Genomic DNA, 8,060 nt, shown 5'->3' on the forward strand with positions numbered 1-8,060 from the left:
ATTTTTAGTAGAGATGGAGTTTCACCATGTTGGCCAGACTGGTCTTGAACTCCTAACCTCAGGTGATCCGTCTGCCTCTGCCTCCCAAAGTGCTGGGATTACAGACATAAGCCACCGTGCCGGGCCATTAATTTTTTTTTTTTTTTCATTTAAAATACTTCAAGCCTACAGAAAAGCTAAAAAAAAAAAACACAGTGAACACCTGTGTATACTTGACCTAGATTTACCAATGATTAACCTATTGCTACATTGCATTTGGTAGTTGTATCTTTTTAATCTTCATTAATCTAGGATAGTTTCCCTGCCCCCCCACTTTTTAAAAATAGGTTGATGGTTCAGGCCAGCTGTCTTCTAGATTGTTCCACAATCTGGATTTAATGATTGATTCTTCAGATAAAATATTTTTGGCTAGTACTTAAATAGATGACATGTGCTTCCCATTTCATCACCTCAAAAGTCACATTTCAGTTTGTGCTATTATTGGTGACATGAAGTTTAATCAGTTAAGGCAGGGGTATTCCAAATGGCTCCATTGAAAATGCATGTTTTTCTCTTTTATATTTAATTAGTAGCCTATGGGTAATACTTAAAAGTCCTATGAATATTCTCTTCCCCAGTGTTTTGCCTAATGGGTTTGGTATGCATTGACAATTCTTGCTTAAATCTTTTATTATACTGATGGTTTCTTTTCTTTTCTTTTTTTTTTTTTTTTTTTTTTTGACGGAGTCTCTCTCTGTCACCCAGGCTGGAGTGTAGTGGCGCAATCTCAGCTCACTGCAACCTCTGCCTCCAGAGTTCAAGCAATTCTCCTGCCTCAGCTTCCCGAGTAGCTGGCATTACAGGCGCCTGCCACCATGACTAGCTAATTTTTGTATTTTTAGTAGAGACGAAGTTTCACCATGTTGGCCAGGCTGGTCTCGAACTCCTGACCTCAGGAGATCCACCTGTGTCGGCCTCCCAAAGTGCTGGGATTACAGGCAAAGTGCTGGGATTACAGGCATGAGCCACCATGCCCGGCCGATACTGAAGGTTTCTAAATTGTCAGTTACAAATTCTGTCATTCCTTACAAATATATATTCTTTTAGAAAAAAGCAGTTTCTTTTCTTTTCTGTTATTCTTTTAGAACAAAGCAGTTACCCTCTCCATTACCACTTTTTCTTTTTTACTATCACTGTAGACTCACGGATTTTTTTATTCTATGTTTTATAGTCAACGACCATTATTATTCCTTTTGACGTTCAAATTGTACCAGAGTTAGCCAGTGAGAGCCCTTTCAAGCCATCTCCTGTGTCTTTTTGATGTGTTCTCATCATTCTTCAAGTGCTTTTTGGCTTATAATACAAGATACTTCAAGTTCACTTGTATTTTTCCTGCCCCATATATAGCGTCAGCTATTTTTCCAGTAAACCTTGGTTTCTTTTATTAGACAACAGTATTTAGAAACTAGTACCTGGGCATTAGATGTACTCATTGCTGCTGGTGTGTCCTATTAATTGCTACTGGAGTGTCATTGCCTCCTTTCTGTGGACAGACCTAGTAAGATTTGTCTTAGGAAATCATGAGTTCATACTAAAACTTCCGATTCAAATCCGTCACCAAGGTTTCTTTAGGATTCTCTTCACTTTCTCAGATTCATATTTGTATCTCCTTTCTCCTATAGTGAGAACTCTGGTTCCAAAAATACCCCCAAAAAATGCATTTACTCGTTTGTTTCTAACCATGCAGAATATACACACGTGATGTGTGTGTGTGTGCGCGCGCGCGTGTGTGTGTATGTGTGTGTATGTATGTATGTGTCATAGTTTTAGAATTTACTTCTCCAATAACATTACCAATAATAAAGATTATATTTAAGTTTTCTGGTCAGAACCAAATGATGACGTTTGTTAAAAATACAGATTTCTGGGCTTGCCCCTAGGCTGCCAAAACAGAATACTTGGGAATAGGTCCCTTTAGTCCTCATTTTAAAAAATTAACACTCCAGGTGATTTAGAAGAACTCTGATGTTTGTGATTCAATGATGTTGTGATGAGGAGCTTGAGCTTTAAGTAAGAAAGGTTGGTATCCTCGTTCTGTTACTTAGTCTTTTGAGGTTCATCACCTGGTACTTAGAAAAGTGCCTGACCTATAATAAATACATAGTAAAGGTACTGATCTTTTTTTATTATAAGGTACTGAACTGGATTGCCACATATTTCCTATCTGGCAAAAATTAAATTAGTTTTAAAAGCAGTTTATGTAATGATGTGATGTTGTAAAGTTGTTCTGAAGTGAATACATTTGTGAAAATAGAAGTAAAAATTTTCTAAAAGCTACGCTGTAAAGATAAGTGTGCATGATCAGTTGAGATATACGAATATATGTTTATATATTTTAAAATTATGTATGTGTTTCTTTACTTCTTCCACCCATTGGGAGTTCAGTATTTTGGGGCAGATCGTGTAACAACTCTAATGATAACGTTACCCAAAACTGATGAAAAAAAGAATAACTTCGACAAAATACTTCTATTTTGCAGCCTGTGCATATTATTACATTATGAACTTTTAAAGGGAGGATGGACTATTTTTTATTCACTTTTATAATCCCTGTCCCCAGCACCATATTTTGACTGTGGTGATACAGGAATACCTCATTTTGTTGCACGACACGTATTTGTGGAGTGAATGAATCGTTCTTTCTCTCTTCTTTATTGTAGGAAAAATATATAACAAAAAATTTCCACTTGATTTTAACTGTAGTTTCGTAGCACTGAGCACATTCATATTAGAACAGGGTTCTACTGACAGCATTGTACCAAGTGAGGGGACTAAAAAATTTTCTGCTTTTCATTGTGGAATGTCATTTGAATCAGAAATCTTCTGGGGACTTTGTTATTTGAATTTCTAACTTTCCTTCTTACTTGCCTGGGGGAAAATGCATATTGAACAACAAAATGGTAATGTTCATCCTCAGAGACTAGACCTTGTCAATGTTCTCTGATGCCTAGTAGGACCACTGCAGGAAAAAAAAAAGTTAATGAGACTGTTGCTAGGAGACGGGAGAGCCAAAAGCTCATAGTCTTGTAGGGGTTCCTCTGGAAATCAAGTCAACTTGAGTGTGTTTGGATTCGAGGTTTAGCTATTAAAATCTGCCCTTTGAAGAGCATGCACATTTTAGCATATAATGTTTAGTATGATTTCATGTTTTTGGAGAATTTTTGAGGATAATCTCAAGGCATTTCATTTCTTTCCATAGGGATAATCCCTTTTTTCAGAGCACATCTCATTTCCAAGTGGCTGTTGCGCTGCTGTTTGCCCCTACTCCTTCAGTGCGACAGACAGCCTCAGAGCTGGTGGGGAGACAGCATGCCACTGGTAAGTAGCTGAGAAATATTTTGTAAAATAGATATCCAGACTAAGATTTTTAAAGCAAGCGACATGTTTTGATGGAATAGAATAATGCAAAACTGTGTAGGAATCTCTGATTCTAATCAGCAGCATTGGGAAATGGATTAATTAAATTCTAAATATTCCCTGGTCATTTTTCTAGTTTAAAGCTTGTTTCTTAAATGATGGAGTTGCTAGGAGGCAATATAGAAACTTTCCCCTTGTGATTCTTGTAATGTATTTCCTAAAATAAGATTTAATGAAGATGTTACTAAATTGGAGAATTGCTTTCAGAATTGTACCTCAGCTTTATGATATTTGTATTTGACGTGATGAAATGGGTTATGATTCAAGATGTTCTCAAACCTGGTTTATTTTCTCAGTGCTGGGAGAGCATAAGAAAAATATTACTTTGCAATGCAGAAAAGGATACGATGCCTCATTTTTTTAAATTAAGAAAGTCGTGTGACGGGATGTCTGTACTAGAGAGAAAATGAGGAAGAGGGCAGTTTGTAATAATGTTCAGATTGATTGCTTCATGTGAGATATGAAAGTGTGTTCAATGAGAAACATTAAAATTTGGCTTTAGGATGAAAAAATCATGAAAAAGTAATAATGAATATTATGATCTTGCCTTCATTGGAAAAAACTAATTTGTATTTTTGGACAGCGATTTATACAGTAAAGAGTGTTCTCAGTGCTTCTTTTTTTGAAAAGGGATGTGAGATGGATAGCAGAGATTCTGATCAACGAAGCTTTAATGTTTGTTTCTGAAACATTCCTGAAAATGTCTATGCTTTTGTAGCTCTGTTTCTGCAAGAAAAACGAAAAAAAAAAAAGTGAAGTGGTGGTTTATTTCTTTGAAATTCAAACTGACCCTTAAATGTGAGGAAAAGAAAAATGATAGATAAATAGATTTCGTTTTTGAGTTAGATGACAAAGCAGCAGCAATCAAGGAGGAAAAATAAGAATGAAAAAGCTTAAAAGAAAGTCCTCAAGATGGGCCATTTTCCCAAGTTGAACATGTCTGCTGGTAGCATGTTTTGCAGAGGGAAAGGGAGAGAACATACTGGAGGCAAAGGGAGGGGGTGTTGAACAGAGCACTGCGGCAAAGAGAGTGACTGACGCATCCAGGGACATGTGACCATTCTCTGGTGTAGTGAAGAAAATTTGCCAGGACTCCATCTTGTATAAGACATTCTATACATACTGACATGCAAATAATGCTAGAATCTTTCTGTAGTACATAATGAGCTCATTTTGCGTGATCCTCCACTGGTGTATATTGGTATTTTGTCTTTGCTTCTACACTTTCCTCTCTGTGCTTCCCGTGCTTTCATACACTTACTAAAATATTAAAAATGATGTTTTCCCCTTTATTATAAAAATATCATAGTCATTGTAGTAAATTTTGAATAATTTAAAGATGACTATAAAAATTACGCATAATCCCATCACTTAGAGATAATTACTATTAATCTTATTACTGTCAGTCTCTTTTCTCTGAATATATGCAAATAAATGCATAGAAATATATATTTTATACAAAATGAAGATCACATGTACATACAATTTTTAGCCTGTTTTATCCATTAAATATATATTGGCAGCAATTCCTCATATTTTAAAATATTCCACAAGAATGTGATGTTTTGTGGATGTATAATTTTCTATCACATAGATGTCCCACTAAATGTCTGATTATTGAATGTTTATATGTGCATTATTTTTGCTGTTATAAATAACTGAAGGAATATCTTTCCATATAAATGTCTGTGTGCTTTTCTGTTTTGTTCTCCCTAGGAAAAATTCGTAGACATGGAATTCCTGGATCAAATGGTATGAAACAGTTTAAGTTTTCTTCCCCCCAACACCTATCACCTAATTTATTTATTATATGTGGTATAAACATTATTTTCCAGCCATTGTTTTCCTATTAATTTTTACCATTTATGGTGGTGATTTTTTTGATATTTTACAGTTTTACATGTTAGATTTCCATATCTGACCATTTTAAGTGTCGTGATTTTTTTCTTTCCTTTGATTAGTGTATTCACCTGTATTTTTTTCTAGTTATTTAATTGCTTCATTTTTTACAATTAACTCTTTAATCCACCTAGAATTCATTTTGATATATGGTATACAGTAGGATTTAATTTTTTTTCCCCCTAATAGGTCACCGATTGTTTCAGCATCACTTATTGAATAATCCAACGCAACAACTGTTCTTCCATTAGATAGGGTGTAGCTTTCCACAGGTCGGCCATTTTCTCTTTACCCAAGATGGTTACATTTCGCAATGGTACTCCTACCTTCCTGCAGCTTCTGACAGCATACTAGAGCACCATGTTTGTGCTTGTGCATTTCAAAAATCCTAGGCATATGCAGATTAGGGCAGTATTTTAAACAGGATTTTTTTTTTCATTTTAAATATGTTACGTTTGTCACATTCTTGTTGCAAATTAAAATTAAGGAATCCAAATATATGAAACCACAGTTTCAGGTGTGCTATTCCTCTTGGGCACACCTGATATCCCAATTGTGTGTTAAAAAAAAAAAAATACCCCCGGGGTTAAAGTTCCTCCTTCAACCTCTTTTTTTTTTTTTTTACTCTTCAGATATTCAAAGAGTTAAAGTTGCCTCGACTCAGTTCTTGGAATTTTCTAGAATGATATAAGAGGGAAATACAAGAAATGTATGAGGAGTAGAAGTAAATAATGTTTGCCAGCCTGTTGCTGGCCGTAGTCTCACGTAGGGATTTAAAGGAGCTAGGGTGAGTCCTAATCCATGCCACCATTGCCACTACCTCTTCTAGATAGGGACACACCCCAATGGGCCACCTCTTTTCACTGCAGGTGTAAGGCTCAAGACATAAAGCAAGAAGTTTTTTAGTAGGAGATGGGATAAATATTGCCCTGAGAAATCTGACCATTAAAATCACTTGCTACCTATTACCAACCCTCTCCCGGGCTCCCAACAAAGCTTGCTTTCTCTATTGACTTCTGCTCCGGGCCTCTAGCTTTACTGATTCTGGGGGGAAAAAAAAGGGCGGGGGGGAGGGTGGCGCGTGAGTGGGAGGCTGCCTTGCCTGCGGTTATTGCAAGGGGCTCCTTTGGCTCACAGCCTCAGTCCCAGTAGTTTCCTGACTTGCCGCATTAGACTGTGTTTTGTTTATGAGGAGGCTGGTTTCCCTGGCAATGGCAGCTCGCCAGTGCATGCGCATTTGCTCCACTGCAGTAGCAGAATGCGGCTGTGGGGCCAGGGGAGGGGTCCTGAGGGCCGCAGTGGCTGGAGTTATTTGGCAGACATGACGTCAGTTTTTCTGAGCTAAACTGCCATCGTTACTGTATATGGAGCATTTTTTTTTTTTTTAAATAAAGCTTGGAAGGCTTTTAGCCACTCCTTTTCTTTCCTCCCAAATTAACTGCTGTCTATACGCTCACCAGTGACCACGAAGGCTTTCTAAGGTTTGAGGCCACCGATGCCCTCAGGGCCCCGAGGGGAATCATAATAGTATGAGAACAGGAAACAGACTGCCTGGTTTCAGACCTTGGCTGCTTGCTAGTTGCATGACTGTGGGACGGGTTACTTAAATCTCTTAGTTTCCTCAGATGTAAAATGGGGATGCTAACAGCCTGTTTAGAACAGTGTCTGGCACATAGTAACCATTATGTAAGTGTTGTCTATTATTATTTGTAGATACTAAGGGGGACTTGCCTGGAAGCAGACTTGTGTCCGCAATATACAAACACCCTTTAATGCACACACTGGCCAGATAACACAAACACACATTTACCCCCACAGCACATAGACTCTTCTCGCAGTACACACACTTGCCTTCCAGTACACAGACATATCCAAAGGCACACCGACAAGCACCACAGCAAAAAGATGTTCCCCAGAACACATGGACACCCCACTCCCCGTATCATTAGACTCTCCCAGAGGCACATATGTACTCCTTAATGCAGAGACTCACCTAAGGCGCACTGATGCTCTCCGCATGACACAGACTTGCCCCCCCATAAGGACTCTACTATGACACACAGGCAGTCCCAACATCACACACTGTTCCCACATCACACGAACCCATCTTAGGAAACACACAGCATACGGACTTACTCCATAGAACACGGCTTCCCGGAGAAGCACCCATACTCTCAAGGCCAGTAGACCCACCCCACAGCACGCAGACTTTCTCCAGAGTGTACAGCTTCTTCCCACAGCAAACAGACTCTCCCCAGGGCACACAGACACCCCGACGTCGCATACTCTCACCACAGATCGTAGACCCGTCCTAGAGCACAGGGACTCTTGCCAATGAAACAGACTTTCCCGAGAATAGACTCATGAGACAGCTTGAAGACCCGCATCATGACACAAAGACTCTCCCACAACAGACAGACTCACCCCATTGTGTACAGACAAGCACCACAGGCCACAGACCATCACATCAGGACACAGACTTGCCCAGCACTACACAGACACTCCCCAGAGCACGTAGACTCGCCCCACAAAGCACAGACTAAACCCATACTACAGAGACTCTCCCTGTAGCTTTCAGACAAGTTTACCCCACCACAGAGACATGCAACGGCACATCTTACAACATATATCACTCCTTGATGCACACGATTGTGCCACAGCACACAAACTTGTCCTACAGTGCACAAATTCATGTCACAAAAGAC

General features: G+C 38.8%; 1 long non-coding RNA gene across 1 annotated transcript; it reads left to right on the forward strand.

Moving 5' to 3' along the window:
• The first annotated feature begins 3,310 nt into the window (after positions 1 to 3,310).
• On the forward strand, positions 3,311 to 7,277 carry LOC116812093 (uncharacterized). The gene is made up of 3 exons (XR_004370580.2): positions 3,311 to 3,357; positions 5,173 to 5,208; positions 7,069 to 7,277. It is a non-coding gene; the product is annotated as an uncharacterized LOC116812093 (long non-coding RNA).
• The last annotated feature ends 783 nt before the right edge of the window (positions 7,278 to 8,060 follow it).

The sequence above is a fragment of the Hylobates moloch genome, unplaced genomic scaffold, assembly GCF_009828535.3.
Source record: "Hylobates moloch isolate HMO894 unplaced genomic scaffold, HMol_V3 SCAFFOLD_7, whole genome shotgun sequence".
NCBI classification, from domain to species: domain Eukaryota; kingdom Metazoa; phylum Chordata; class Mammalia; order Primates; family Hylobatidae; genus Hylobates; species Hylobates moloch.